The 24,111-nt window shown below is 41.6% G+C and overlaps 3 pseudogenes; 2 read left to right on the forward strand and 1 right to left on the reverse strand.

The window, feature by feature from the left end:
* The window catches only part of Vmn2r-ps15 (vomeronasal 2, receptor, pseudogene 15), a 74,243-nt pseudogene that overhangs the window by 26,598 nt on the left and 23,534 nt on the right, over positions 1–24,111 (forward strand).
* Positions 1,167–2,084, reverse strand: Gm13232 (annotated as a pseudogene).
* On the forward strand, positions 17,244–19,326 carry Gm13244 (predicted gene 13244; annotated as a pseudogene).

Here is a 24,111-nt window from a genome sequence, read left to right on the forward strand (position 1 = left end):
GACATGCTTGGGAAAGGGGAGGAGTAGTTACCCTCTCAATGACATAAGTAGTTACCTTCCCTTCCTACAGTCATTACACAGCTTCCCTCTGGGCAACACTGTCCAGGTTATCTAATATCTGGGTCAACATTTCTTTTTTTTTTTCTTTTTCCTTTTCTTTTCTTTTGAGTAACTGTCTTTCAGATATTGTCCAAAAGCTTAAGTATGCTTTTCCAGAGACTCTGGGTTCTCTCTCTCTCTCTCTCTCTCTCTCTCTCTCTCTCTCTCTCTCTCTCTCTCTCTCTCTCTCTCTCTCTCCATCTCTTGTATGTGTGCAAGCTCTCGCTCTCATCTCAACACCCCCTTTTATTAGAAATATACTTTGTCTATATATCCTCACCAAAGACATTAGAGCGATGGTTCTATGCAGGCACCAGCTCACCCTCTCCAAGTTTAATGAGTTGTGTAGGTGTTGTCTTCAGCAATAAGGCTTGCTGTCAGTTTGCAGAGAGCAACCTACTGTCTTGGCAACACCCAGGGTTATTTGGGAATTTCTGTAGGACCCTTTTGGCCAACAACTCAACAGGATGTATTCCCAGAACTGGAAGCTTCATTTGGTGTCAAGACATGGCTAGTTGGGACTCCTTTTCCCTCATCATTTGGGAATTTTTTTAGGATGGCCTTCATATATTTTAGAAAGTCACTGAACTGGGTTCGCATACTGTCCCTCAAATGCCTGCCAATTCTAGCTGTCTCTCACTGGATTCCTTTCCTCAACCCCATTTCCCCTCCTCAAACCCCGTATTCCTCTCTGGGTCTATGATTAGCATTTATTTGATGGCTAATATTTACATATAAGCAAATACATACCATATTTATCTTTCTGGGTCTGAGTAACTTCACTCTGAATGACTTTTTTCGAGTTCTATCCATTTGCTTACAAACTTCATGATGTCATTTTTTTAATATACATTATTTTATTACAAATTTAAAAAAAAAACAAAAAAATGCAACATCCTAAAAAATTTTTTTACTGGTAATACAAATTCCTATGAAGTTTTTTTTTTTTTTGCTAGCATAAGAAATTAAAAAAGCCATTAAATATTTAGAAACATTCAACATCAAAAGCTTTAAATCTAACTGTAGTTGTAGCCCCTGAAAAAGCTACAAACTCTTCTTAAAAAGTATTTTCTCTACAAAGAATCTCATCAGCTATACAAAAATCTGTACAGTTTTTATACTGAAGCTAATGTTGAGCTGCACTTGAATTTCACATTCTTAGCAAAATAATTGCCTGAGCAAATATACTCCACACTTTAGGACAGCCACTTATTCTTCATCCTCCTCTTCTTCCTCTTCATCTTCCTCCTCTTCCTCCTCTTCTTCCTCCTCCTCATCTTCTGGTTCGTTCTTCTTTGAGCCTGTTGGCCTACCAGGACCCTTCTTTCCTGCTTCACTTTTGCCCTTGGCACGGTATGCAGCAATATCCTTTTCATACTTCTCCTTTAGTTTAGCTACTTTCTGCTCATACGGTTGTTTATCTTTGGCAGATTGCTCAGACCACATCTCACCCAGTTTCTTCGCAGTATCTCCAATAGACAGGCCTGGGTGTTCAATTTTGATCTTTGGGCGATTTTCAGAGCAAAACAGGAAGAAGGCAGACGGTGGTCTCTTCGGAGCATTGGGGTCTTTTTTCTTTCCTTTCTTATCCCCTTTGGGAGGAACATAGTTCTTCATCTCCCTGTCATAACGAGCTTTGTCGCTCTTGGCCAAATCTTCAAACTTGGACTTTTCCTTTGAAGACATGGTCTTCCATCTCTCGGAGCATTTCTTGGAGAACTCAGCGAAGTTCACCGACGAGTCGGGATGCTTCTTCTTGTGCTCCTCGCGGCAGGTCTGCACGAAGAAGGCGCGTACGAGGACATTTTGCCCCGCGGCTTGTTGGGGTCACCTTTATCCATGATGACGGCTCGGCGTCTGTCTACCTGCTGCGAGCGCTGCTTCCCTCAGACCTCCGCAGAGAGACTTCCTTCCCCAAGCTCCGGCGAGAACTGGTTTCTTGCTAACGCAATCCCCAGCCTCTTGTTTTGCAGAGTTCTCCGCGCCACGGCAACTTGACCATGATGTCATTTTTTAACAGCTGAATAATGCTCTATTGTATAAATGTACCACATTTTATTTATCCATTCATCTGTTGACATCTAGGTTATCTCCATTTTCTGGCTATTATGAATAAAGATACAATGAAATGGTTGAGCAAGTGTCCTTGTGGTAGGATGAAGTGTCCTTTGGGTATGTGGCTGAAAGTGGTATAGCTGGGTCTTGAGATAGATTCCCATCTTTCAGAGGAACCCACATGTTGATTTCCATAATGGCTGTGCAAGTGTGCACTCCACCAGCAATGGAGGCTCCTCCAAGTTTCTCTTGCGCCACATCTCTGCCATCATATGCTCTCACTTGTGTTATTGATCTTAACCATTCTGACAAGTCTAAGACAGAATTTTAAATTAGTTTTGTGTTTGTTCTTTAATGGCTAAGGATGATGAACATTTCTTTAGGTGTTTCTCAGACATCTGAGATCTCTCTATTGAGAATTCTGTTTAGATCTGTTCCTCATTTTTTAATTGGTTTATTTTTTTTAAAAAGTATATGGTTCCTTGAGTTCTTTATATATTTTAGATACTAGCCCTCTATTGGATGTGGAATTGGTTTAAAAAAATCTTTTCCCATTACATAGGCTGTTACATGGTCTGATTGATGGTGCCCTTTGTCTTACAGAAAGTTTTCAAATTTTTGCGGTCCTGTTTATTAATTCTTGATCTTAGAGCCTAAACTAATGGTGTTCTGGTCACATAGTCTTCTACTGTGCCATTGACTTTAAGGGTAGTCCCCATTTTCTATTTTATTATATTCAGTGTAACTATTTTTATGTTGAAGTCTTTGAATCATTTAGAGTTGAGTTTTGTGAAAAGTACTAAGTATGGATCTATTTTCATTCTTCTACATTGAGCTTTCTAAATCTTCTGAATCCCCACCTGATCTTTGGCCATGCAGCTGCTTGCTGACATCCTTGCTTAATTTGAAAGGTATGACTTTCTCTCAATCTCCCTCTCCCTGGCAACTGCTAAGATTTGCAACTTGCTTGACTGTTATTTTCCTCTCAAGATCTAATAAAGGGCCCTTTCTTTTCCTAATAAGTCCACTTTTAATTCATTTTATTAATAAGACTAAGAACTTTGAAAAGAAACTCAGTTTCTCCAGTAACATGAACAACCATAAAGGGACATTAAAACGTTTCTCAGGGGATACAGCAGGTGATCTTGTTCCAGGACTTTAGGTGGGTAAGCACTTGCTGGTGGGTCAAACCTACAGTGAATACTCTCTGAATAAGCTTTCTCTAGGAGGGATTCAATCTCCAGGCTTTATCACTCTGTCTTGTCTCAGGCATATAAGCCTTTTGAACTGACTCTGTCTCCTGTGAAGGAGGGAAAAGGTTCCTATTTTCGCCCATCCCTGCCTCCCTTTAGTAGCGATAAGAGCAAACTATGGAGTATATATGCAATGCCTCCCTCCACCCTACCCTCTCTGCTCTGTCACCATTCCCCATGCTGCCCCAGTAGAGCAGCACAAAGTACTGGGTATATTTCCTATTCCTCCTCATTTCCTTCAGTGTTTCCATTGCCTTGGATTATCTTCATGTTCTTTATGGTATGGACCTCATTCTCGTGGATGATTCCTTGTTTCCTTCTGATTCACTGCTTAGCTATTTTAGACATATATTTCCAACCACCTGCCCCTGCTCCATGCACACATGTCTTCTGTTACATGCATGCTAACCTAACTCAGGTGTTCTTTTATTAAGAAGAAGGATGACCAAGAAAGGAGCTACAGAGACAACGTTTGGAGCTAAGATGAAAGGATGGACAATCCAGAGACTACCCGACCCGGGGATCCATCCCATAATCAGCCACCAACCCCGGACACTATTGCATATGCCAGCAAGATTTTGATGAAGGGACCCTGGTATAGCTGTCTCATATGAGGCTATGCCAGTGCCTGGCAAATACAGAAGTGGATGCTCACAGTGTGATGGAACACAGGGCCCCTAATGAAGGAGCTAGAGAAAGTTCACAAGGAGCTGAAGGGGTCTGCAACCCTATAGGAGGAACAACAATATGAACTAACAAGTACCCCCAGAGCTTGTGTCTCTAGCTGCATATGTAGCAGAAGATGGCCTAGTCGGCCATCACTGGGAAAAGAGGCCCCTTGGTATTGCAAACTTTATATGCCCGAGTACAGGGGAATGCCAGGGACAAGAAGTGGGAGTGGGTGGGTAGGGGAGCAGGGCAGGGAGAGAATATAGGGAACTTTCAGGATAGCATTTGAAATTTGAAATGTATATAAAGAAAACATCTAATTAAAAAAAAGAAGGGTGACTATATTTATGAAATGTATTCTGGATTTTCCTATAGTCATGTGATAAAGTAAATGCATATCTTTTTAAAAAATATACATCCCAATAAATGCCCCCTCCTCCTAGTCCCTCCCCCATAAAGTCACTTCCCTTCATCCCCCTTCCCCTTCTCCTTTGAGAGGGTGCCCACCATTCCCTGAGTATCCTCCCATCCTTATATCAAATCTCTGCAGAGTTAGGCTCATCCTCTCTCACTGAGGCCAGACAAAGCAGCCCTGTAGAGGAACAGGTTCCACAAACAGACAACAGCTTTAGGGACAGCCTCTGCTCTAGTTGTTCAGAAACCCACATGGAGACATCTGTTACATGTGTGTGTATGGGGTCTGGGGGACTTGGTCCTGCCCATGGAAGCTCTTTGGTTAGTGGTTCAGTCTTTGAAAGCTCCTAAGGGTCTAAGTTAGTTTGCTGTGTTTTTCTTCCTGTGGAGTTCCTATCCCCTTCAGGACCTTCAATCCTTCCCCAACTCTTCCATAAGAGTTCCTGACCTCTGTCCAGTATTTGGCTGTTGGTATCTGCATCTATTTTAGTCCACTGCTAGGTAGAACCTCTCAGAGAACAGTTATGCCAGGTTCCTATCTGCAAGAATAGCAGACTATCATTAATAGTATCAGGAACTGGTGCTTGCCCATGGATGGGGCTCAAGTTGGGCCAGTTATTGGTTGACTATTTCCTCAATCTCTGCTCCATCTTTGTCCCTGCATTTCTTGTAAACGGTAGAAATTTGGTGGGTTGGTGCCCTTAGCCCTCCACTGGGGGTCCTGCCATATACCCATTGTTATACTTCTAAACTAAGGTCATCTGACTAACTCCTGGGAGCTTCCACTATCCCAGGTCTCTGGCACATACTTGAGATTCTGCCCACTCTCCAATCTCTACTACTGGCAGCTGCAGATTTCAAGTCATTCTCTGGGTGCTCCGGCCCTCTCTCCTGTCTCTCCCTACATTTAATCCTGACCCTCCCATTTTCCTGCAAAACCACCCCCAAGTTCCCTCCCTTCCTCTGCCTCCTATGACTATTTTATTCCCCATTCTGAGATTCAAGCATCCTCACTTGGGCCTTCCTTCTTGTTAAGCTTCTTTGGGTCTGTGGAGTGTATCCTGGGTATCCTGTACTTTATGGCTAATATCCACTTATTAGTAAGTACATACTATGTATGTTCTTTTCGGTCTGGAAAACTAGGTCACTCAGGATAATATTTTTTTTAGTTCCATTCATTAAAAATTCATGATGTCCTTGTTTTTAATAGTGGAGTAGTATTCAGTTGTGGAAATCGCCACATTTTCTTTATCCATTCTGTGTTTTAGGGACATCTGGGTTGTTTCCAGTTTCTGGATATTACGAATAAAGCTGCTATGAACATCATGGAGCATATGTCTTTGTGGTATGGTGGAGTATCTTTTGAGTATATGCCCAGGAGCAGTATAGCTGGGTCTTGAGGTAGAACTACTTCCACTGCCAGATTGATTTCCAGAGTCATTATACAAGTTTGCAATCCCACCAACAATAAATGAGTGTTCCAGTTTCTTTAAATCCTTGCTAGCATGTAATATCACTTGAGTTTTAGAACTCAGTCATTCCAATTGCTGTAAGATAGAATCTTGGTGTCATTTTGATTTGCATTTCCTTGAGGACTAAAAATGTTGAACATTTCTTTAGGTGCTTCTTGTCCATCCAAGATTTCCTTGTTTAAAATTCTGTTTAGATCTGTATTCTATTTTTAAATTGGGTTATTTGATTTGTTACAGTATAACTACTTGAGTTCCTTATATATTTTAGATATTAGCCCTCTGTCAGATGTAGGGTTAGTAAAGATCTTTTTCCAATCTGTAGGCTTTACAGAAGATTTTCAGCTTCACCAGTTCCCATTTATCAATTGTTGATCTTGGAGACTGAGCAACTAGTATTCCGTTGAGGAAGTAGTCTCCTGTCCAGTTTGTTAAATGCTATTTCCGACTTTCTCTTCTATTTGATGTAGTATATCCTGTTTTCCATTGAGATTCTTGATCCACTTGGACTTGAGTTTTGTGTAGGGTGATAAATATGGATCTATTTGCATTCTTCTACATGCAGACATTCAGGTAGACAAGCACCATTTGTTGATACTTTCTCTTATCCATTACATAGTTTTGGCTTCCTTTTCAAAAATCAGGTGTCCATAGGTGTGTGAGTTAATTTCTGGTCTTTGATTTGATTCCATTAATCAACCTGTCTGTCTCTGTACTAATACCGTTCAGTCTTTTGTTTTTTATCACAATTGCTTTGTAGTACAGCTTGAGATCAGGGATGGTGGTTATTTTATTGTTCAATATTGTTTAGCTGTCCTGGGTTTTTTTCTTTTTCCATACAAAGTTGAGAATTGCTATTTCAAGGACTGTAAAAAACATTGTGTTGAAATTGATGGGAACTGCATTGAATCTGTAGATTGCTTTTGGTAAGATGATCATTTTACTATGTTACAATCCTACCAATCCATGAAAATGGAGATTTTTCCACCGTCTGGTATGTTCAGTTTCTTTCTTCAGAAACTTTAAGTTCTTTTTCTACAGGTCTTTCACTTACTTGGTTAGAGTTACACAAAGATAGTTTATATTAGTTGTGGCCATTGTGAAAGGTGTTGTTTTCCTAATTTCTTTCTCAGACTGTTTATCATTTGTATAAGAGAACTCTACTGATTTCTTTGTATTTTGTATCTAGCCCCTTTGCTGAAGGTATTTATCAGCTGAAGAAGTTCCCTGGTACTTCAATGGGCAGGGGTTGGGTGTGCTTATGTATACTATCATATGGTCAGTGAATAATGATACTTTGGCTTCTTTCTTTCTGATTTATATTCCCTTGATCTATTTTTGTTGTCTTATGGCTCTAGCTAGAACATCAAATACTATATTGAATAGATAGTGAGTGGGCAGCCTTGTCTTGTCCCTGATTTTAGTGGGATTGCTTTAAGGTTTTCTCCATTTAATTTGATATTAGCTATTGGCTTGCTGTATCTTGCTTTTATTATGTTTCAGTATATATCTTGTATTCATGATCTCTCCAAGACTTTTAACATGAAGGGCTGTTATATTTTGTCACAGCCTTTTTCAGCATCTAATGAGATGATCACATGATTTTTTTCTTTCAGTTATTGCATCCATGTTCATAAAAGAAATTGGTCTGAAATTTTCTTTGTTGAGTCTGTGTGTTTTAGGTATCAGTGTGACTGTCACCTCATAGAATGAATTTGGCCATGTTCCTTTTGTTTCCATGTTATAGAATTGTTTGAGGAGAATTGGTATTAGCTCTTCTTTGAAATTCTGGTAAAATTCTGTGCTAAAACCCTATAACCCTGGGATTTTTTATTTTTCTTGTGGAACTTTTAATGACTGTTTATATTTCCTTGGGGCTTATAGGACTGGTTAGTTTACCTGATCTTGAATTAACTTTGGTAAATGGTATCTGTCTAGAAAATCATCCATTTCATTTAGATTTTCCAATTTTGTGGAGTACAGGCTTTTGAACCTTGTGTTTTTGTTTTTTGGTTTTTCTTTAATTTCCTCAGTTTCTGTTGTTATATCTCCCTTTTCATTTCTGATCTTGATAATTTGGATACTGTTTCTTCTTTGCCTTACAGTTGGTTTGGCTAAGAGTTTGTCTACCTTGTTGGTTTTTCTCAAAGAATCAGCTCTTAGTTATATTGATTCTTTGTATTCTCTTTGCTACTAATTGATTGATTTCAGCCCTGAGTTTGATTATTTCTTGTCTTCTACTCCTTTTTAGTGTGTTTGCTTCTTTTTGTTCTAAAGCTTTCAGCTTTCAGGTTTGCCATTGTTAGTTGAGCTTTCTCCACTTTTTAAATGAAAGCATTTAGTGCTATGAACTTTCCTCTTAGCATTGCTCTCTATAAGTTTGGATAGGCTGTTCCCTCATTTTCATTAAATTCTAGAAAGTATTTAATTTACTTCTTTATTTCTTCCTTGACCCAGTAATCATTCATTAGAGAGTTATTCAGTTTCCATGAGTTTGTAGGTTTTCTGTTGTTTCTATTGTTGTTGAAGTTAGGCTTTAATCCATGGTGATCTTAAAAGATGTAAGGGATGCAATAGCGCTCCATAGCCAAATACCTGTGGGAAAGCACTGGTCTATCAGGAGTGTGGAAACACCCGTGAGCACAAGTAAGACCACCACTTATGCTCAGAGGGACAAGCCCAGAGCCCTCATGACACGGGATCCGAGGAACGGCCTGGGACAGGATCCTTCCAGTTTCCATCTGCACTGGGAGCTGATCCTGTGCCACAGTGATGCATACCCAAATACCATCAGGAAAAAATTGAACTCCCAGGAGCACCAATGTACTTGTGAGCACAGGTAAGACCACAACTTCTGCTCAAAATCCTGGCCCAAGAGCGACCCAGCCAGAGCGATCAGGACACAGGAACCAAGGCACAGCCTGGGACGGGATCCTTCTGGCTTCCATCTGCATCCCAGAGCTGACCCTGTGCCATAGCCCTTGTTACCCAAATTTTTCCCAGAGAGAACTAGTCTCCCAGGAGTTACACAGGCTTGCAGGAGGGACAAGACACAGTCAGAGACAGAAAGACCAGCTAACACCAGAGATAACCAGATGGCAAGAGGCAAGGGCAAGAACATAAGCAACAGAAAACCAAGGCTACTTGGCATAATTAGAACCCAGTTCTCCTACCACAGTGAGCCATGAATAATACCCCAACACACAGGAAAAGCAAGACTCTGTTTAAAATCACATCTCATGATGATGATAGAGGACTGTAAGAAGGATATAAATAACTACCTTAAAGAAATACAGAAGAACACAGGTTAGCAGGTAGAAGCTCTTAAAGAGAAAACACAAAAATCCCTTAAAAAATAGCAGGAAAACACGAGCAAATATGGGAAGGAATCTAAAAATGGAAACAGAAACAATAAAGAAATCACAAAGGGAGATAACCTTGGAGTTAGAAAACCTAGGAAAGAGATCAGGCGTCATAGATACAAGCATCACCAACAGAATAGAAGAGAGAATCTCAGGTGTAGAAGACACCATAGAAAACATTGACACAACTGTAAAAGAAAGTGCAAAAAGCAAAAAGCTCCTAACACAAAACATCCAGGAAACCCAGGACACAATGAAAAGACCAAACGTAAGGATAATAGGTATAGAAGAGAGTGAAGATTCCCAACTTAAAGGGCCAGTAAACATCTTCAATAAAATTATAGAAGAAAACTTCCCTAACCTAAAGAAAGAGATGCCCATGAACATACAAGAAGCCTACAGAACTCCAAATAGATTGGACCAGAAAAGAAATTCCTCCCATCACATAATAGTCAAAACACCAAATGCACAAAACCAAGAAATAATATTAAAACCAGTAAGGGAAAAAGGTCAAGTAACATATAAAGGCAGATGTATCAGAATTACACCAGACTTCTCACCAGAGACTATAAAAGCTAAAATATTCAGGGTCAATGTCATACAGTCCCTAAGAGAACGGAAATATCAACCCAGCTACTATGCCCAGCAAAACTGTCAATTACCATAGGTGGAGAAACCAAGATATTTCATGACAAAAACAAATTTACACAATACCTTTCCACAAATTCAGCCCTACAAAGGATAAAAGATTGAAAACTCCAACACAAGAAGGGAAACTACACCCTAGAAAAAGTAAGAAAGCAATCTTTCAACAAACCCATAAAAAGATAGCCACACAAACACAAAAACAACATTAAAAAACAACAGGAAGCAACAAGCACTTTTCCTTAATATCTCTTAACATTATTGGACTCAACTTCCCAGTATAAGACATAGAATAACAGACTGGGTATGTAAACAGGACCCAATATTTTGCTGCATACAGGAAAGTCACCTCAGTGTCAAAGACAGATACTTGCTCAGAGTTAAGGGCTGGAAGACAAATTTCTAAGCAAATGGCCCCAAGAAACAAGTTGGAGTAGCCATTCTAATATCAAATAAAATCAACTTTCAACCAAAAGCTATCAAAAAAGATAAGGAAGGATACTTCCTACTTGTTGTATTAGTTAAGGTTTTACGCTGTGAACAGACACCATGACCAAGGCAAGTCTTATAAAGACAATATTTAATTGGGGCTGCCTTACAGGTTCAGAGGTTCAGTCCATTATCATCAAGGTGGGAGCATGGCAGTATCCAGGCAGGCATGGCACAGGCAGAGCTGAGAATTCTTTGTCTTCATCCAAAGGCCGCTACTGGAAGACTGACTTCCAGGCAACTAGGGTGAGGATCTTATACCCACACCCACAGTGACACACCCATTCCAACCAGGTCATGCCTATTCCAACAAGGCCACACCTTCAGATGGTGCCACTCCCTGGTCCAAGGATATACAAACCATCACACTTGTCAAGGGAAAAATCTACCAAGATGAACTCTCAATTCTGAACATCTATGCTTTAAATGCAAGGGCACTCACATTCATAAAAGAAACTTTACTAAAGCACATATTGCACCTCACACAATAATAGTGGGAGACTTCAACACCCCACTCTCAGCAATGGGCAGATCATGGAAACACAAACTAAACTGATACACAGTGAAACTAACAGAAGTTATGAACCAAATGGATTTAACAGATATCTAGAGAACATTTTATCCTAAAACAAAAGGATATACCTTCTCCTCAGCACCTCATGGTACCTTCTCCATAATTGACCATATAATTGGTCACAACACAGGCCTCAACAGATCCAAGAAGATTGAAGTAATCCCCTGCATCCTACTAGATCACCATGGACGAAGGCTGGTCTTTAGTAGCTACAAAACCAACAGAAAGCCCACATACATGTGGAAGCTGAACAACATTCTACTCAGTGATAACTTGGTCAAGGAAGAAATAAAGAAAGAAATTGAAGACTTTACAATTTAATGAAAATGAAGGTACAACATACCCAAAACTTATGGGACACAATGAAAGCAGTTGTAAGAGGAAAACTCATAGCTCTGAGTGCCTCCAAAAAGAAACTGGAGAGAGCATACACTAGTAGCTTAACAGCACACCTGAAAGTTCTAGAACAAAAAGAAGCAAATACACCCAAGAGGAGTAGAAGGCAGGAAATAATCAAATTCAGGGCTAAAATCAACTAAGTAGAAGCAAAAAGAACTATACAAAGATCAACAAAACCAGAAGCTGGTTCTTTGGGAAAATCAATGAGATAGAGGTTTTGTACATTATCATGGTGGAGATTCTGGTGGCATACAGGCAAACATGGTAGCTGAGAGTTCATTATCCAGTTCTGCAGGCAGTAGGTAGAAAGAGCCAATGGGCCTTCCTTAGGTTTTTTAAAGCATCAAAGCCTATCTCCAATAATACACTTTCTCCAACAAAGCCACCCTCCTAAGCCTTTCAGATAATGCCACTGACTGGTGATCAAATATTCAAATCTAAGAGCCTATCAAGCCTTTCTTTTTCAACCACTACATTTAGCATAGGGCTTCTGATTTTGATGGATTATTTTACTTAATATGTCTCCTGTGCTCTAAGGGAAATTTAGGGGATTATCTTTCAGCCATAGGTCAGAATAGACAGTTTTTTTCTTTTTGGAACTCCACTTGATAGCTCCAAATCCTTACAGAAAAAAAAAATTGATGCCATATCTGAAATAGACAATCATATTTTTGTTATGTCAAGGAATACATTTTTTTTTTAAAGTAAAGCTTGACTTCTCCAGATTTAGATCCTTTGAGGGACTGACCTTGCCTGTCAGGAAGTTGAGTCCTTGCCATTAAGGTATATCTGGAATAGGATGCTAGTTCCCAGGAAGCTTTCAATTGGTTCTTACAAACCAAAGTAATTCTTGAATTGAGGAGTGTATGCTACTGCTGATTCTCAGCTCTATTGATTTTCCTGGCTATTCCACATTTCTCAATATTTTTTTAAACTCAAACCTGGCATGAAGTCTAATCTTTGATGTCAATGTGACTGCATCTGAAAGCAACTAAAATCCAAGGTTCTGGACATTCCGATGAGGGATTTCCTTAATCAGACAACTTGAATTCAGAAGACCTATCATAAACCTTCTGGTGGTAGCTCATCTTAAAAAACATGGAAGTGGGAAGCTTTGCCTCTTTCCAGCTGGCCTTCACTTTCACTGGCAAGTTTATCTATCCTGTTCCTGAGCCATTCAGTCTCCCTTTTTAGAACCTACTTCTTTGGGATTCCAGAGTAGACTGAAAACTGGCAGCTCTGTAGGACCTCCCTGGGATTCCAGCCCTAGACTGAGACTGCACAGACATCTACTCTCAGGGACTGAACAAATACTGCATGTTTGACCTTTCAATTGCAGACATGGAAATATGTATTGATATTATATTATATTACATGTTTACTATAGTGTATAAACTCTTCTCAGTTAGAAAATCATGGCTTATATTGCCAGTAAATAAGAGAAGAAAATGTTTAAAAGTATTTAAGTATAAAATTGGGGGGGGGTGTTGTTGTTTGTTTGTTTGTTTGTTTGTTTGTTTTTGAGACAGGGTTTCTCTGTGTAGCCCTGGATGTCCTAGAACTCACTCTGTAGACCAGGCTGGCCTTGAACTCAGAAATTCACCTGCCTCTAGCTCCTTCAATTTCTCATATGGTAAGTGTTCGTCCAAAATCAAAAAGTTAGGAAGCCTAAAGACGTCATGGAAGGTCTTAGTAAGTTACATGAGGTATATAAATAATGAAACAGATGATATGTATAATATTTTCTGAGATCAAAACTGAACTTATTAATAGCAAAGTTCTATTTAAATCAGTATATTTCTCTTATGATCTATTTTTTGTAACATTTACAAGGATTTAAAAACTGTCTAATCAAGATAATGAAAAACTTTCTTAACAAAATCAGGATTTACTTGAAATGTTTGGTTCTACTTAAGCTTTATCCAAATGTTACACTACAGTTGAAAGTACAAGATTGATGTAACTGATGTTCTCAGTGTTGATTAGACATGCTTGGAAGCTTTAATAGTTTGAACAAGGATGACCTCTGTATAAGCGGAAAAAGGATGTTCCAACACTTGGTCTCCAGTTGGTGATGCTGTTTGGGAAGGTTTGGGAATGGCGACCTTGTGGGAGAAAATGTGTTACTATAGACTGGAGAGGGATTTGAGATTTTTTTTTTCTTTGTTTTTTTTTAAAGATTTATTTATTTATTATATGTAAGTACACTGTAGCTGTCTTCAGACACACCAGAAGAGGGAGTCAGATCTCATTACAGATGGTTGTGAGCCACCATGTGGTTGCTGGGATTTGAACTCTGGACCTTCGGAAGAGCAGTCCGGTGCTCTTACCCACTGAGCCATCTCACCAGCCCGGGGATTTGAGATTTTAAAGATTCCATGCCACACGTGGCTTTGTGTTGCAGTTCAAGATGTGCATGGTCCTCTTCCTGCTGCTGCCATGCCATCCGCACCATTATGGACTCCAAACTTGAGGGCCATAAGCCAAAATAAACATTTATTTGTGTTTGGATAAGTTGCCACAGTCATGGTGTGGCGTGTGTTTGAACCAAGTGTTCAAACCTCTGATCTACAGAGGCCATCCTCATTCAAACTCTTACAGCCCCCAAATCTGTTTATTCAACATCCAGAAGGCTACATCAATCTTTTATTTTTAACTTTAGTGTTCCATTTAGGTAAAGCTTAAGTAAAACTAAACGTTTAAAGTAAATCCTGATTTTGTTAAGAAATAGTTTTTAAATGATTACAGAAATATAATATAGGAACTCAACCCAGAGAATAGATCGCTGCTGTAATGAACCTAACCATATTAGGTTCTGGAGGAATGAAGAAATTTTGGAACTCTGGAAAATAAAAGCAGTTGAATGATGTAAGCAGTGCTTATTGGGCCATCCTTATAGGAAACAGAAAGACAGTAATATTGGTAGCAATGTGGACTATGGAGGCCCAATGAGGTTTCAGAGGGAACAAGTTCAGCAGCAGAGCTAGAGACAACACCTGTGAGATTTGGCAAAGAATTTGGCTGCCTTTTGCACTTTTCCTAAAAATTGTCTGAGAGTAAATTTAAAGTAACACACTATGTTTTTTTTTATGGAAACAATTTCAAGAAAGCATAATATTTAGTCTGCAACATGGTTATTATTAGCAATAAATGAAAAAGAGCAAGTGGAATAAAAGGAAATACAAATGTAGTTTTGAAGAGAACATGATCACCACTGAACTAAGCATTACAGCCAAGAGCTGAGCATAAGTGCTATTAACAAGAGCATCTCTGGGGCTGGTGAGATGGCTCAGCAGTTAAGAGCACTGGATGTCCTTCAAAGGACTGGGGTTCAATTCTCACCAACCACATAGAAGCTCCCAAACTGTAACTCTAACACCTTCACATGGGTATATATGGAGGCAAAACACCCATACAACTAAAGTAAGAAATGAATAAACAAACAAACAAACAAACAAATAAATGAGCCCCTGCTCTGCCCTGGAACAAAGGGAAGGCTGTCCTCAGAGCAAAATCCCACTTAGCTAAGCATACAACTTGTGAAACAAAAAGTGTTGAGGAACGTTCTGCTCCTAGAAAACATTATGATATGGCCAGGAAGTGGAATACAGTAGTTTGAATAGCAGTGTCCCCCAAAGGCTCAAATGTTTGGATATTCTCAGTTACTGGTTCTGTTTGGGGAGTTCTAAGATATGACATGGGAGGCAGAATATGAGTGTTTAAAATCTCCATGTTACTTATGGTTCACTCACTGTTTTGTTGTTCAAGATGTGAGCTCTCTGCTTCCTGCTCCTGCTGCCCTGCCTGTCACCATCATATGGACATTTAACTTTCTTAGTTACTTTTCTATTGCTGTGAAAACACACCATGACCAAGGCAACTAATAAGAGAGTTTATTGGGAGCTTACAGTTTCAGAGGGTGAGTCCATTACCATCATGGTGCAGAAAACAGCAGCAGCAGGCAAACATGGCACTGGAGCAGTAGCTGAGAGTTTATATCCTTATTCATCAGCATGAAGCAGAGAGAAGGGGGGGCTAACTATGATAGTGTGGGCTTTTAACACTTGAAAGGCTAACCCTAGTGACACACCTCCAGTGACCATACCTCCTAGTCCTCCCAAATAGTTCTGCAAACTGGAGACCAAACATTCAAATAGATGAGCCTATGTGGGCCATTCTCATTTGAACCATCACATTACCCTTCTGGACCATAAAACAAAATAAACTCTTTTTCTGTATGTTGTCTTTGTCATGGTCTTTTATTACAGCAACCAAAAGTAACTAAGTGGGAGGTCTGTACCAATGTGGACAGAAGAACTAAATGGAAGTCACTGTATTCTGATCTTTGCCTTCCAAGGTCAACCAGGTCCCAGGAAATCATGAGGAATCTCTCCTAAGGTCCTGCAGCTCTGTCTCCTTGGTCAGAGAAGCTGTGGAAACCCTGATGTTTGACTCTATTCAACATTCATTCTCCAAAGGGGATAGTCAACATGGAGAAATGGCTTCAGTGCTTCTAAAGTGATATGGTCAGCGAGATCCCAACTCATCTCAACAGATAATACAACTGGTAAACAAACAAACAAAAAACAACCCAATACAAAAAGAACAGGATCCAAAACTAACTGATCCCTGAGTATCATGTCCCTAATTTTGACTACTGCATGATCTTAAAGACCCTCTACACTTTTTGACATTTGTCTTAGTTAAGGTTTTATTGCTATAAAGAGACACCTTGACCAAGACTTATCAAGGAAAACATTTAATTCGATCTTATAAATTAAAAAAAAACATTTAATTTAAATACAGTTTCGGAGGTTTAGTCCATTATCACCATGGCAGGAAGCATGGCAGCCTGCAGGCAAACATGGTGCTGAAGAAGGAACTGAGAATTCTACATTTTGATCCAAAAAACAGCCAGAAGGAAACTCTTCTATGCAGGCAGCCAGGTCTCATCCATACTGGATAGAGCCTGAGCATAGGAGGAGACCTCAAAGCCCACCTACACAGTGACACACTTCCTCCAACAAGGCCACAACTCCTAATAGTGCCATTTCCTATGAACCACGCATATTCAAATCAACACAGCATCTATACTACAGGAAAGTCCTCTATACTCTGTCAAAAGAGACTTGTAAGCATCAACCCAGCCACAGCACCACTGTCTACAAAGGTACCCTGCTTACAAGATATGCTAGTGGAATGGTGACACAAAACTTGTAGGAATTACCAAGCAATATCTTCTTTGACTGACAGTCCACTAGGAAACCCCATGAAAGAGGAGACAGAAAGAGTTTAAGAAACAGAGGGAGGCTCGCGCCCCGCCCCCCTCTGGAGACTCAGGAGGCTAGTGTGACCCCGCGTAACTTGTCAGTCAAACGCCTTCCTCCACCCCCCCCCCCCGCGAGGACCTCCCCCCGGGCCGCGGTAGCGCGCACGCACGCGCACAGAGTCCCCCCTCACCGGAGCCAGCCACCCTCTCAAGTTGTAGCAGTTGCTTCCCGGGCGTGCTCCGTGGGCGGCCGGTAGGCGCGGGAGGCTGAGCGAGGGCAACGCTCCAAGGATCCAAGGATCCAAGGATCGGGGTGCGGGTGGCCGCCCCGGGCGATGAGGGGCCATCGCTGACAGGAGAACGAGCGCTCGGCGGCGGCTCGGGCGGACAGCGCGGGCGGCAGCTGCTGAAGACCTGTCCGGACTCCGCCCGCTAAGGGGCCGTCAGGCCTGCCCGGCGTCCGCACCCGCGCGCTCGCCCCAGCGGTCCACACTTCGGGTTCCCCTCCGTCCGCCCTCTTCCGGGCGTCAGTAACTTGTGCGGCCCGCGCGCCCCCGCCAGCCCCGGGAGGCGGCAGCGCGGCGCGGGGAGGCGGCAGTGAGGCGCTGTCGGGTGAGGAGCAGCTCGCGGAGCGCGAGGGCGGCACGGCCGGCCCGGGACGCAGGGGCGCAGGCCCGTCGTGCCTGTGCTCCGCCGATTGCCCGGGCCAGCCACCGGGGGAGGCGCCGAGCGCCCGGGTCGCCGAGATGTCGTCGCCGTCGCCGCCCGCACCAGTTGCCTGCGCCACCATCTCGGCCTCGGATAAAGTGGATGGCTTGACCCGGAAATCGGTGCGCAAGGCGCAGAGGCAGAAGCGCTCTCAGGGCTCCTCGCAGTTCCGCAGCCAGGGCAGCCAGGCGGACCTGCACCCCCTGCCCCAGCTCAAAGATGCCACTTCAAATGAACAGGAAGAGCGTTTCTGCCAGAAGCTACAACAGTGCTGTGTACTGTTTGATTTCATGGACTCTGTTTCAGACTTGAAGATCAAAGAAATTAAAAGAGCGACACTGAATGAACTGGTTGAGTATGTTTCAACTAATCGTGGTGTAATTGTTGAATCAGCGTATTCTGATATAGTAAAAATGATCAGTGCTAACATCTTCCGGACACTTCCTCCAAGTGATAATCCAGATTTTGACCCGGAAAAGGATGAGCCCACACTTGAGGCCTTTTGACCTCACTTACAGTTTGGTGTATGAATTCTTCTTAAGATTCTTGGAGAGTGGGCTGATGAGATGGCTCAGCGGGTAAGAGCACTGACTGATCTTCCAAAGGTCCTGAGTTCAAGTCCCAGCAACCACATGGTGGCTCAAAACCATCCGTAAAGAGATCTGACTCCCTCTTCTGGAGTGTCTGAAGACAGCTACAGTGTACTTACATATAATAAATAAATAAATAAATAAATAAATAAATAAATAAATCTTTAAAAAAAAAAGATTTTTGGAGAGTGCTGATTTCCAGTCCAGCATTGCAAAGCGATACATTGATCAGAAGTTGTCCAACTGCTCCTGGAGCTTTTTGATAGTGAAGATCCACGGGAGCGCGACTTCCTGAAGACCGTCCTAAATCAGATTTATGGCAAGTTCCTTGGCCTGAGAGCGTTCATCAGAAAGCAGATTAACAACATTTTCCTCAGGTTTATATATGAAACGGAACATTTCAGTGGTGTGGCTGAGCTCCTTGAAATATTGGGAAGTATCATCAATGGCTTTGCATTGCCAGTGAAAGCAGAGCATAAGCAGTTTCTAATGAAGGTTTTTATTCCTATGCATACTGCAAAAGGATTGGCCTTGTTTTATGCACAGCTGGCGTACTGTGTTGTGCAGTTCCTGGAGAAAGCCACAACGCTGACAGAGCCGGTGATCAGAGGACTACTGAAATTTCGGCCAAAAACATGCAGTCAGAAAGAGGTGATGTTTTAGGAAAAATTGAAGATGTCTTAGATGTCATTGAACCAACACAATTCAAAAAAATTGAAGAGCTGCTTTTTAAGCAGATATCCAAGTGTGTCTCCAGCTCATTTCCAGGTTGCAGAAAGAGCACTGTAATTCTGGAATAATGAATATATTCTTAGTTTGATTGAAGAGAATATAGATAAAATCCTGCCAATCATGTTTGCCAGCTTGTATAAAATTTCCAAAGAACACTGGAATCAGCCTACTGTAGCACTGGTGTACAATGTGCTGAAAACCCTCATGGAGATGAACGGCAAGCTTTTTGACAACCTTACTAGTTCCTACAAAGCCGAAAGACAGAGAGAGAAGAAGAAAGAACTGGAACGGGAAGAGTTATGGAAAAAGCTAGAAGAGCTGCAGCTGAAGAAGGCTCTAGAGAAACAGAACAATGCTTAAAACATGCACAGTATTCTTCAGAGCAGTACCAGTGCCAAATAAAGATCAGCTCTCCCTGCTGGGCGGTAGTTTTGTACACTTTTTCTTGGGGTGGGGGGGATATAAAAACTTCAGAGCAGACCTCATCTGTATAATATAATTAGGAGGCCAGTTTTTCCTGGCAAGCGTAAAAGCAAAAGAATTATGGACTAAAACATAGCCCTGTGCTGTATCACAGCCAAGTATATTGTAAACTCTGTCTAATCATGGATTGTGTCACTGTCTCTGTTGTGTGAGGTGATGGTGGGAGTGGCAAGCGTATGTTTCGACTTGAGCCCGGTTGTGCTGCACACACAGATGAAGTCGTCCTCTGCATACTTCCTTTATCATGTGTTTTCACCGTGCTGCACACCTTGGTGCTGCACACCTTGAGTACATCTGAGGAAAGAGCCTCATAAGATAAGCGGAGGTGTTGCCCTTCCCTCACATCTCCTAGGGAGGTGTGGGCGGGGGACAAGAGCCCAGCCTCATTAAAGACACTGCCATACTCTGGGTTTTACAACATCTGACATTTCCAGGCTTCTGAAGCACAAAGTATTAAAGTTGGGGGAAAGTAAACCAAAATTCTGATGTTCCCAAATCCCCCCTTCTGCAGCAGCACCCCGGAGCGTGTGCAGAGCAGCACAGGCCATGGGTGGACCCGAGGCTCACCTCCTTCATTCCTCTCCTCCAAGGCTGGAGGCAGGGCCTTCCCAGTCCTCACCATGCCAGTCCCCAGGCCAGCCTGCCTGCCTGCAGGGTGGAGCTCTGGGTCCCTCCCACAGTGTGATGCAGACTGCTAGCTGTCACTGCCTGGCTTTATGTAAGGGAACTGCAGCAGGTGTCCTCAGAGTTGACTATGTAGAAGCTTTGTCTGTTTTTACCTGGTCAGGTATTTTTCACACTGTTGTTACCAGTGCCATTCCAGCCTCTTGCCTCGCAGTTGTATGGAAAACTGTTTTATAATGAGAGATCTTCACTGGAAATTGAGCAGCATTTAATAAAGTCTATGTTTGTATTTTAAAAAAAGAAAGAAAGAAAGAAACAGAGGGGGACTACTGGAGAGATAGCACAGCAGTTAAGAGCACTGACTGCTCTTCCAAAGATCCTGAGTTCAATTCCCAGCAACTACATGGTGGCTCACAACCATCTGTAGTGGAATCCAATGCCCTCTTCTGGTGTGTCTAAAGACAGCTACAGAGTATTCACATACATTAAATAAATAAATAAATAAATAAATAAATAAATAAATCTTTCAAAAGAGAGAAAGAAACAGAGGAGGTAGGGGACATTGAAAAAACAAGACCCTGTAAACTAACAATGTCTGCACACATATGAACTCACAGAAACTGAGGCAGCATGCACAGGGCCTGCAGAAGTCTGTACCAGATTTGGTCCTAGAGCTGAAAAGAAAGTGAACACATGACCCCATTCCTAACCCACTACTAGCAACCTCCAGTTGATAACCACTTTAAAATGAAAGTTTGTTTTTTCCCCAAGGGAATCTCACTGGGGAAACAAACTACTCTTTAAGAGTAATCTGCATGCCCAGGAGTAAATGACCAACAGAAAACAAATTCAAAGGCATCTTTAGAGGTTCCTTGTCTCATAAAGTTGTATTGGAGCCTTTCCATGTTTCTTCTCTAGGTCCTGTTATGCATATATTATGACTTCCAGTTTAGTGTTTTTATGGGATTCCTGAGTATGTGATGTGTGTATATCTACTTCTTGTGCTATGCCTTTTCTTGGTCTCTTTTTTTTTTTTTTGGCTTGTTTGTTTTGTCCTATTCTTATCCATTACTCTTGTTTTCGCATTAAAAGAATACAATACAATACAATACAATACAATACAGTACAGTACAGTACAGTACAATACAATGCAATGCAGTACAATATTATTACCCTTTAGGCGACTGTTATCTGTTAAAAGACCAAAAGTAATATGGATGGGAAGGGAGATGCGGAGAAACTGGGAGGAGTAGAGGAAGGAGAAATTATAATCAGGATATATTATGTAATAAAGTGTATTTTTAATAAAAGGAGAAAATGATTAGTATACTGTCTAGTTTTTATCGTCAAGTTGACATAGGCTACAGTCACCTTGGATGTATGAATATAAATGAGAATTTGCCTATACAGATTGGCTTGTGGCATATGTGGGGCATTGCCTTTATTGCTGGTTGACATAGGAGGCCCAGGCCCACCATTTGAAGTACTATGACCTGGGGTTTATAAAAGGGTAGCTCAGCAGGCCTGGGAGCAAACCAGCAAGCAGCATTCCTTGGTGGCATCTGCTTCAAACTCCTACCTTAAGGTCTGGCCTTGGCTTCCCTCAGTGATAGACTGGAATCTGTCAGATGAAGTAAACCCTTTCATTTCCAAGATGCAACAGAAACTCAACGAGAGCCTCTTGCCTCTCTTTCTGTCTCTCTGCCTCTGTCTCTGTCTCTGTCTGTCTCTGTCTCTGTCCCTCTCTGTCTCTCTCTCTCTCTCTGTCTGTCTCTCTCTAATGTCTGTCTCTCTCTCTGTCTCTCTCTCCCTCTCTCTCATCAATCCAAGGAATCCTAGACATGACAATCAATTTCATATAAACTATTATAGGAACAACCATATCTCCATCTGATTTTTTTTTTCTGGGCAAGAAACTGCTGCTATATACAAGACACCATGATGTTTGGCTTAATTTCAACACTGCAGCTGAAAGGCAATGCCTGGGCCAGAAGACAGGGATTTAAGAAAGGATTTCTGCTTTCTTGATTGCTTTCTTTCTTCAAATGAACATATTTGCAATCTATATATGAGAACATGATTAAAAGGTAGAATAGGACAGGATCATGATTGGGACAACTGGAGTGGCCAACCCACCCCCTCCTCATTGCCCTACTTCAGTTCCTGCCATGAGTCTTACACAAAGTCCCTAGGCCAGCAGTTTGCTGGTGCCCTGCTTCTCAGGATCTCTTGCTTCATTCTCTAAAGCTCACATCTATAAACTGACAACAAACTCCTTTTTGAACTCTTCCTCCTGTGAACAAGAGCTCCTGAAAAGACTGATGGAGCCTGGATATGGTGGCAGACCCCTTTAAACTGAGTATTCGGGAAGCAAAGGCAAGAGGATCTCTGAGTTTGATGCCAGCTCTGTCTATAGAACCAGTTCTAGGAAAGCAGGGTTACACAGAAATCCTGTCTCAAAAAAACCAACACTCCAGCCCCCTCCAAAAAAGGACGATTGCTTACAGAAAGGGGTTGACATATCAGAACTCCAATACTTTGGAGAGATTGGAATGCTACAGGACTAGAGGACGAGAGGCTAACTTGTCTACCAGGGCCAGCTCTAAGACACTGCCCTAGGCAAGGTGCGGGGTCTGCTCTCCCAGATGCTGAAGCCAGCAAGGGGCAGGGCCATTAGCATAGGAAATTTATGAGCATCTGATCAGAAAGACACTGAAGATGAGAGGCATTTGTTACTTTCAACCATTAATGTGGAGGTGTCTGAGAGAATACCTCATGATGATCAATGGCCTTATAGGGAAACTGGAGAAATGTTCCTCTTTCTTGGGTCAAAAGTGTTGACTCAAAACCACATCTCTAACCTTAAAGGAATAAAAGATAGTTTTTCTGAAATTATTTTGGGTGACCATGGCCTAGGAACACAGACTTTACCTCAAATTCATGTTCAAATGTAGAAACAGTTTTATGAAGTATTATAGCTTTATAGAACAAAAAGTCATAAATCAAAGCAAGTTTAAAATACCGTGGAGTTATAGCAGAGGAGTAGGTACATAGAAATTGAGGAATCTTTTTTATAGGCCCAAGATACTATTGAATAACCTGCTTAGTTTTGAGGTTGGTAGAAGCTTGCAGTCTGGTAAATTAATAAATTTTTATCCATTAGTCACAGGGTGTTAGTTCTGACACCACGGCAAGACTAATACTTGCCCAAGATAAGGTATTTAGCTTCTGGACCTACCACATTCCAGTCTTTCCACAGTGCTGAAATTCTAGTCATTCAGTTTCTGCAAATACAGCTGCTTTTTGGAAACTCCTTTGCAGTCCTCTTTGTTAGCCAACCAAAAAAATTTTTTTTTTTGTTTTTGTTTTTGTTTTTTTGAGACAGGGTTTCTCTGTGCAGTCCTGGCTGTCCTTGACTCACTTTGTAGACCAGGCTGGCCTCAAACTCAGAAATCCGCCTGCCTCTGCCTCCCGAGTGCTGGGATTAAAGGTGTGCGCCACCACGCCCGGCCAAATATTTTTTTTTGAGTGGGGTCACATATTATTTATTAAACATCATATGTTCCCACATAGCTAAGCAACTCATTGCTAGGATCTGATGTAGAGGCTGAGTAGAGCAAGATAGCCTCTTCTAGAAAGAATAGGTGATAAATGTAACCTTTTAAATTATCTGATATTAATACCAATAAAGACAGAAGTGCAAACTGAGGATAAAGCAGGCTCAGCAAGGTAACTTTCTTTTCTTAATTACATACAAAGTATCTATTTACAAGCCTCATCCTACAGCTAAACTGCTAGCTCTTTGGAAGTGTCTATCTGTGTCTTTCTACGGAGCTCGGAGCTCATCTACCTTTCCCTTGAGCTCCTCCAAACCCAAAAGGGCTCCTCAGTTCTCTTTGTTAGAATAGTGCTTGACCTGTGTCCTGCCAGCTGCTTTTCTGTTGCTCTTTTCTGAGAGAGAGAGAGAGACACTATGAAAGGTCCAATTGCATATAAAAGAAGTCTCTACCTCCTCCCCTACACCCTTGGATGGGGAGGCTCCAGCCAAGTCAGTAGTTGCTAAATCATTTCAAGTTTATGGTGGGTTAGCTCTAGAGCACCCAGCTGACTTTGTCTGGGGTCACACATCAAGAAACACAAGCCTTCTCCCAAGCAACTTGCCTTAACATGGACAGGGACTTTCCCTGCATTAGCATTCTTATCTATGGAGGCTTTTAGAGGCACGCCTAAACTGCATCTCTTCAGAACACACCTAACAGCAACTGCATAATGCTATA

Source organism: Mus musculus, chromosome 4 (assembly GCF_000001635.26).
Source record: "Mus musculus strain C57BL/6J chromosome 4, GRCm38.p6 C57BL/6J".
Taxonomy (NCBI): Eukaryota; Metazoa; Chordata; class Mammalia; order Rodentia; family Muridae; genus Mus; species Mus musculus.